Source organism: Brassica rapa, chromosome A07 (assembly GCF_000309985.2).
Source record: "Brassica rapa cultivar Chiifu-401-42 chromosome A07, CAAS_Brap_v3.01, whole genome shotgun sequence".
NCBI classification, from domain to species: domain Eukaryota; kingdom Viridiplantae; phylum Streptophyta; class Magnoliopsida; order Brassicales; family Brassicaceae; genus Brassica; species Brassica rapa.
The window spans coordinates 2,625,744-2,635,257 of NC_024801.2; the positions used below are offsets into that span (position 1 = coordinate 2,625,744).

General features: G+C 33.1%; 1 long non-coding RNA gene across 1 annotated transcript; it reads right to left on the reverse strand.

Annotated features, from left to right (window-relative positions):
- Nucleotides 1-7,506: 7,506 nt before the first annotated feature.
- Nucleotides 7,507-9,199, reverse strand: LOC103845943. The gene is made up of 4 exons (XR_628609.3): nt 8,400-9,199; nt 7,927-7,983; nt 7,796-7,847; nt 7,507-7,698 (listed from the first exon to the last, which is right to left on the reverse strand). It is a non-coding gene; the product is annotated as an uncharacterized LOC103845943 (long non-coding RNA).
- Nucleotides 9,200-9,514: the final 315 nt, after the last annotated feature.

Here is a 9,514-nt window from a genome sequence, read left to right on the forward strand (position 1 = left end):
GCGGAGATCGATGTGGTGATGAGCGTCTGAGCCTTCAAAGAACATACATATCTCAAATCGATGGGGGAGGGATTGTTCTCGATCTAAATGAGGCCGAACTACAATGTGATCGCCGGGCATCCCAAAAAGACGAATTATTGGCAGCAATTCTACTTTTATGTCAAGTCAGACAAATTTGCTTTCGAAGACTCGCCCGGCGACGTCTTTCGATTTTTATGGAATCTCGAATTCGGTAGATTGCTGTTGATAACTTGTTATTATTTTCTTCTTTATTTAACGGCTTTATCTTTTGTTGCAGTCGAGCACCCAAACAAAACCGTTTATCCTGAAGAGTTCATAGCAAACGCTCACGCTGTCGCGTCGCTTGCTCAAGAAAGTTGGGAAAACATTTCCGTTGAGAAGATTCTACGAGTCATCGATAGGATTTCGAAGAGTAAATTCTTTCGTTTAAATATTGCTTCGTTTTCTTGTACTGTTTAAACGTTATGATTCGTCGATCTTTTGCAGGAGACTGGAGATTAGACTTTCTACCATCAGTGGTCGGTAAAAAACGGCGGCTTTCGTTATTAACCAAAGCAGAACAGAAAAAGATAAAAGCGGCCAGGAGGATGAAGGCTTTCCAGACCTGAGTGCGCTGTTAGGGGGTCGTTTGGGCGTTCCCGTATGAGTCTCCGAGGAGATTCAGATGGATGACTCGGACACAGATCGCCAACTGGAACCTGTTTCTGATTCGGTTGTTGTCGGAACTTCGGGAGAGAATCTCGAAACGGGGACCATCGAGCGGCCGCAGACTAAGAAGAAAAGAAAGAAGAGAGCTGCTCCTGACTCATCGGTTTCTCGGGAGGACACGGTTCTCGAGCCTTCAGTTGCGTCTGCTCATGAAGGTTCGATGGAGGCCGTTACCGAGGCGCAGCCAGACGAGCCTCCAAAGAAGAAGAAGAAGAGCAAGAAGAAGAAGTCTGCTGAAAATCAGGTTGAACCTAGCGAAGACGCTGCCGCTCGGGAGGTTGCGGTTCATGATAGCTCCAACTGTTTGAACCGAAAAATGTCGATAAACTAGTGAGATGAAGGGACCAGAACTCGTCGGTGGGTCGAGACAAAAGCGTTTATTAGATCCGAGAATTGTTCGGTCGAGTTACAAAAGAGGAAAGAAACGGTGAAAAGTAAGCTGGCGAAAGCTAATTTGCCGGAAGTTAAAAGTCGGCAAGAGAAAGATGTAAAACCCTAATTCTAGCCGAAAAGTAAGTGTGAGGTGATTTACGGATTCCCTTCTTGTTGCTTCTTGCTTCTCTTATATAGGCGACCAGTCGATGACCTAATTTGCCTCCGCTCAATGGGTTTTCTGCTCGTTGGACCAAATAATCGGGCTGCCGCATCGAGCCGTCGAGTCGACTGCTTGCAGTCGCTCGCTCCATCGACTAAAAGTAGTCTTGAGTCAAGCCGATCAGTAGTCCGCGAGCCGACGAGTGAAGTCCCATTTAAATGGTTATTGGCCAGTTCAACTATTATGTGGAATTTGTTGGAGGATCAGATCCATACCAACAATGAATATGCCTAGGTTTATATAGCCTTTTATTGTTAAAAAGAAAACAAAATAAAAGGTAAAAGACCAAATGGATTAAAAGCCGTCTTTTATGATGACTTGGTGACAAGACACTGTCAAACGACAACGCTCTTCTTTATTTAACTTTTTACTTTCTAGAGTTGGCCGGAAAGACGTCTTCCTTTATTCATAAATCATTTGAGTTGTTGGAAGTTTTTTTTTTTTTCCCGTCTGGTAAATTCATTCAAAGTGAAATACTCGTTTTGATACACAAGCTGGCGGCATAACAAGAAAGCCCCAGAAGCAAAAGCCCACATGAAGGCAGCATCTAAAACCCACGCAGGGGTGACTTACTAACAACTAAAACTGCAAATAAACTCATACGGCTAATAACTACACATGAGCATTAAACAAAACAATTCAACAGACTTTAGAATCAAGCACAAGCCAATGATTGGGGAAATATCGTTGCTCTCCATAGCCCAACACACGATAACATCCACCTCTTACAACCACACTGTGACTTACCGCTGCTGCTTACGCCCGCCAAACGATAACGTCCAAGAACCTGAAACTTCATAACCCGACAAGAGGGACCGCCATTCGATCAACACAACCTTCAGATACGGATGCGACACACTCATATACGTCCGCTTAATCCTAGATAGAAGCCCAACCAAAAACCCACAACGACGAAACCTTGCCAACTGAAATTTTCGGGATGTATTCCAGGATGAAAACCACACCGCACGGCAAGCAATCACTGCACCCATGAACTCTAAAATAAAGTCTGCTAAATCAACTGTTAAACTCCACGCAAAGCAATAACCAAACCTTGAACTGAACGGCCAAAATGGAGATACGACCACCACATACGCTAATTCCGTTTCGAGACCATACCACTTTAGACAAACCAAACACAACATACGACCGTACCTACACACCATAAACCAAACTGAACACACAAGATACTACAATCTAGAGCAAGAGCCACAAACATGAGAGCTTCAGAACCGTAAGACTCAATGGCTTCGCCGGCGCCAGACTCAACCCACACGCCCTAAGCCACCGCAAAGACCATTAATCTACCTGATTCAAGCGAATCTCCAACCCAGGTCAAGCCGCAAAGGATCTGAAACTCCAAATCTGCAGAGATCTCCACACAAATCAATCACACAGACTGTCTCCACCTGCCCCACCGCTGCTTCTTGACGAGATTTAGCAGTGACACAAGCTTTTGGATCCATCACCCTAAATAGACCCAGATTCGTAGCTAATCACCAACCCTAACACACAGATCTACAAAAGGATAAAGAAACTAAGCAGACTTGACCGGCGGTGGCGCTAACGGAGCCACCACGCGCCGGTCACCGGAGTTGTTGGAAGTTAAAAGTTAGGATTTTAATAGTGAGGACTAAACGAGAAATGTAGGAAACGCAAAATAAACGTACGATACATTGTAACTGTTTTATGTATAATATAACTTTTATAGAATAACTGATATAGAATGATGTGTAATTAGTGAAAATATTTTAAAATATAAAAAATAATTTAACTATATTTTAGAGAAAAAAACATCATTAAAATCTTGAACTTTCAAATCAAATTCAAAAAACTTTCAACTCTCGATTACACTTCAATTTTCAAATATTTTTTTTTTTAAATTTAAATTTTATATGTTAAGTCATTTTGAATCCACAAACGTCAATCGTTAACTCGATTAAACAATTGACTTTTGCCTATCCAAAATAGGTTAGTCAACAATATATGAAGATTAAAATATATAACCATTTTTTTTAAATGAAGGTTACAAAAAAGTCATACTTGATAATTGATATGGTTTGTTTGAAAGTTCGACACTTTGGACATGTTTTTCTCTATTTATTGTGTTGCATTTTCAAGACAAGATACTATGTCTATATTTATAGCAATATTAATGATCTCAGTACCACAACTCTTTGAACAGCAAATGATTATTTTCTTAACAAAACCAATCTCAAAGGGCTGAGACAAAGTCGTAGGCTTAAATATTGCTTAATATAGCTTTTCACTTGTATGATATTAGTTTTATGGATCAAAACTGTGTAGCTTTTGGATTAATATGGATCAAAACTGCGTAGCTTTCAATATGAATCTGATCACAGGCTGGCAAGTAAAGAATAGTATTGAGAACGGTTTTGTAAGGACAGCAATCATCTGTGGCTAATCAGATAGTGGTACAAAGATCATTACTATGAAAGAAACAATTAGGGGGCTTATTGAGGCTCTAAATGAAGAAATCGGATCAAACGTTTGCGGAGGGATCAAGCGAAACAAGAGTAGATCAAGTGTTTCAAGTGATACAAGTGTGCATCAAGCAGATATATCGGTTTAAAACATATGTTTAAATAGTGAAAGTAGATAAAAATTGTCCAAAATACTGTACTAGTTTAAAATTAATATATAAAACTGATAATACTATTTGTTTTCAAAATTAAAAAGAGTTATTTCTAAAGTCATTTTATAATATAAATAAATAAAAAATTATTCAATCTATAATAGAAAATTATCCTAAACATATATATCATTGTTTTGAGTTTTAAAATAAAACTAGATTTTGATCCGCGCTTGAAAAGCGCTGGTTTGTTTTTGTAATTAAATATATTTTAAACAAACTGCTATATAAGATAATGTATAAGTCTGAGCACATTTATCCAAAAACACGGATCAATCCGTACAAAACTGAAAAACTAAAATTAAACTGAATTGCATAAATAATAGAGCAAACCATATATCTATGACTGAAAAATTGAAACCAAACCGAGAACCAAATGAGTATCTGAATTTTCAAATAAAAATTATATATTTAAAAATATTAATTACATTCAATTTTAAAAACCAAATATCCTAAAAATACTATTTATAAACCGGATAACTCGAAAACTTGAATTACCCAATATTTTTATTTGGTTGATAAATAATTTAGTTAACGAAAAGTATAAATTATGTATATAATTATTATTTAAAATATAAATATAACTATGTTTAATATAACACATAGTATCAAAACTATTTTCAAAATAATATTATGTATTAAAATAAGTAGATTTTGTTCTAAAACACAATTCTATTGCTAACCTATTTTAAAGTATCAATAGAGTGTTAATAAATAACAATGTGTTTTCAAAGTTTTTAGAAGTTATCACTAACCGATTTATAATTGGTTAGACTAAATATTTAACGGAACCAAAGATAAATAGCCATTTTCTGAAAATATAGGAGATGGAAAGATTGAACCGGTTTTATGTAGACCATAATCATATATATGGATTCGTATAGGAATTGGTTTGGTATTAAATGGTACAACCAATTTGGAATATTAAGTTGTGACAAACATCGTTTAGTTTGTGAATGATAATGCTGAAGTGTTCATATATATAACATGGTTAATGAAATCAGTTTAGTTAATAAGGTTGGTATAAAATAATGGTTGATCTCTGTAAAAGATGTAATTTTTTTTACAATAGATATTGTATTATGTTTATAGTCTCCGAAGGTATTTACTATTAAATAAATCACAAGTAACCATATATACAAACTAGAGTCGGCCCGCCCTACGGGCGGGATATACTTTACTGTAATCAAAATTATTATTTTTTATATGATTTGTGTTTTAGGTTTACATTTGCAAGAGATATATATTAGATATACTATTTTCTTAACTTAAAAACTTATTTTTACTATTAGCATAATCTCTCTCTCTCTCTCTCTCTCTCTCTCTCTCTCTCTCTCTCTCTCTCTCTCTCTCTCTCTCTCTCTCTCTCTCTCTCTCTCTCCGGACGTGTTAGTAACCAAAAATACATAAATATATCAGTTAAAGAGTATTTAAAAATGTTTAGCTTACTTAACATTTAAGGTGATATTAACTTTTATTGTGTATGTTTTGTTATTCTTTTTATAGATCATGATCATCTTAATATTAAAATGTTCATGAATACATAATAGTTTCACATATTTCTCTGTTTATTCTACTGTAATTATGATAATTTTGATAATAAGTAAACTAATTTTTAATACAAAAATCTTAGATTATATTTTTTCTTATGAATATTTTTAATATTTATGTCTTTGATATTATATTATTATGTTTTGTTATTCTTTTTATAGATCATGATCATCTTAATATTAAAATGTTCATGAATACATAATAGTTTCACATATTTTCTCTGTTTATTCTACTGTAATTATGATAATTTTGATAATAAGTAAACTAATTTTTAATACAAAAAAATCTTAGATTATATTTTTTCTTATAAATATTTTTAATATTTATGTCTTTGATATTATATTATTAATTATGTGATAAAATATTATTTTAGGTTGATGTCAAATGAAATATTATATATATATATATTTGAAACTATTGTTTTTCTTATCGTATTAGTTCTTGTTGTTTTTCTTTGTTGTGGCTTTTGTCAATATTTTGTTAGTTTTCTTTACTTTAAGTCTATTAAATACACTCATTTTTTTCAACAAAAAATACACTCTTTTAAAATTTTCGTTGGTCTTGCTTTTTAAATTATAAATGTTTTATAAAGATTGAGATCTAATAATTCTACATGTTTCATCCTTCTACGTTTAACTTTCATCACATTATCATAGAAATATTTAATCATTAATTGTTATAATTTTTGATAAATCCTTTTTTAGAACTTGAACCTCATATTTTTCCGTATGTAGAAACACTAATGAACTTTAATAAAATCTAGAGACGATAATGAAGTTAATTTCATAATCCTCATAAATATTTTATTCAGACGTTTCATGACGACTTATTCTTAGGTCCACCCCCTAGGGTGAACCTCTAGGTTCACCAACCAATAGGATTCTTTTATTTTATATTCGATATCTTTTAAAAAAGGAAACAAAATATTGTCAAATTATATTATATTTTTAAAATTAAAAAGTAAAAAAAAAATAGTAATAATTACAAAAAAAATATTTTACGTCGTCAGCATAACATTAAACTCTAAACCCTAAATTCTAATCCATAAACCCTTAATCCTAAACCCTAAACCCTTGGATAAACCCTAAACTCTAGGATAAATCCAAAACTCTAAATCAAAATCACTATACACTAAAACATTCAAGCGTTTAGGGTTTTAGTGTTTTTTATTTAGAGTTTAGGATTTATCCAAGGGTTTAGGGTTTACCCAAGGGTTTAGGGTTTACCCAAGGGTTTAGGATTTATCCAAGGGTTTAGGATTTACCCAAGGGTTTAGGGTTTATCCAAGGGTTTAGGGTTTAGGATTTAGGGTTTAGGGATTAGGATTTAGGGTTTAGTATTTTGTTGAGAACATTAAAAATATTTTTTTTTAATTCTTTTTTCTGTAACTATTATCTTTTTTTTATTTTAAAAACATAATATAATTTGAGAATATTTTGTTTCCTTTTTTAAAAGATATCGAATTTGAAATAATAAAATCCTATTGGTTGGTGAACCTAGAGGTTCACCCTAGGGAGTGAACCCAAGAATGACTCTTTCATGACTAACATAAACCATATATAGTTCTCGTGTAAATAGCATATCTGAAAATACTTGGTTACTTTAACGAAAGTTATGAAACTAAAACCAATCTCCGTCATCTTCCGCATTAACTCATAAAGGGAACAAAAAAATTTGACTTTTGTCTTCTTCCAGCTTTGCGATCTTCAACTTTTGTGATTCTAATAATTTTCTGGTGAATTTGATTTAAAGTAGTTATTCGATGGGTTAGGCCGGCCACTCGCGGTTGCTGTCGTCCTGTTCGGAATCCTAGGAATCATTCCAGTTTCTTAATGCGTGTAACCGAGTCGACGGCGATCGCTACAATTTCCTGATCTTATCTTTGCTTGCACGATTCTTTGTATATATACTGTTACTCATTTGATATAAGACCATAATATGAACCCTTTTGCACCCCCAATTAATGTATACTGGTGAATTTACGAAAGCAAACTTAAGTTCTCCATTAACTTTTCCAATATCATTTTGTACACCAATATTCATCGTTTCCAAAAGCTAACTATATATAGATGTTACGGGTGCAGCAGAAGGTGAAGATGAATTGAAAAGGATGTCAACCGAAGACTCTGATGTAGTGTATGTGTAGATATGAAGAGGTGCCTTGAATGAGCTGCACATATCATAGTGAGTTACAAAATAAGTTAGATTTTACGGTGAAGTTTGTATATGTTTAAAGGTCAAAAACAGAGAAATACAAAATGTCTTACTGAAACGGTATTTGGTCTTTGGCTTGTGATTCAAACGCTTGCCTTCACGTATCTGTAGTAATTTTTTTTAATTTAAAAGAACTTATCAAAAACGTTTAGAGATTTCCAAAGGTAAGAGCAAAGAGACTCACTATTGTTATCTCCTGTAGACAATATAGTGCCGAAGCTTCTTCACGGATATTTGGTTCCTGCTGGTTTTAGAAACAATCAGTATCATAGAACCATAGGACATAAAGAAATATACAGATTACAGACTGAAAATAACAACAAACCCCAATTAAACAGATCAACCAAGAACTTTTAAACACACAAACATAAAAAGGCAAAGTAAAAAAAAAGAAGAAGAAGACCACAAAGTAAAAACAAAAAACTGAGACTTTGGATGATATCAAACTCACGTATCAATCGGCCGTGTAACCATCATCAAATTAATTCAATTTTAAATTAAAAATTCAGAAACAGAAAAGAAGAAGAGCAGAACCCAAAAAAAGATCTCTCTTCTTGTGAGGAACTATAACACTAAAAATAGAAAAAGTATATGATTGAAGAGATTGATAGACTGGCGCGGATAGAAGAAGATGGTTTCGAGATGAAGAATACTTACCTATTTATATTCTTAGTTAGACAGCCTCACCATGATGGAAGATCGCATTCAAGGCTAGATCGTGGGTGTTTGAATTAATAAAGGATTAAAGACGATGAATAAATATCTGGGTGCGTTTCAGTGAACCAGACGAAGATCAAAAGTCGCCTCAGTTCCAAAGAACAGAGAAACCTTAAATTTCATCTTTTGCGTAAATCACAATTAGGGTTGAATCATGTGGTCTATCGGGCCGTTAGACAGGGTAAAAAGAAAAACAGAATAAGCCCAATAAAAATATAATCGCTAGTTAATGAAACGCTAAGTTTTGTATAGAGGACACGTGTTGCGTTTTCAGCTTTCTAGTTTATGACATGGAATCCTATGTGGCATGTCTAAGGAGAGAGGAAACTGTATTTTATATATATAGATATAGATATAGGGTGGACATTATTTAATAATAACACAAAATAATTATGATGGAATAATGTGTATATAGTAAATGTATATGTAGAGAATTAGGTTAGTATCATTTTCTATGACTAATTTGTCTTTAATGAAGAATAATGAAGTTAGTAGTATGAGAAATAATAGGAATTCTAGTTAAATGAAATGGTCTAACTATGACTTGTTTTAAGTAGATTTTTTAGAACTCCTTTCCTTTTAATAGTATTGATATGTATCTGATTTTGGATGACTTTAAAATAACTATATTTAGATATAAAGTCATGTAAAATCAAATTTTAAATTATTTTTTAAAGAATTAATTTTTATTTACTTTTCTCATTAAATAAAACTGTTTATAAAATAAAAAGAAACAAATATAAAATAATCGTGTTAAGTTATTAAAATAGACATAATATATATATATATATATATATATTTGGTAAAAATCCTACTATATAAAAGGTACTATTTTAGGAGCTTCTAAGGGGTGCCACATAGGCAGAAACATTTCCCACCAATCAATATGCCATGTCACTACGGGCTGAGTCTCAGACCAATTTGAAGTTCCGGCCCAACCTTGCCCCATTCCGGCCCAACCTTATACATGTGAAGAATATTTCTAAAAACTAAAATACCACGGACGGTCCAACTCTAAATTTAAAAAAAGTTTCCAATTATCTAAATATCTAGAG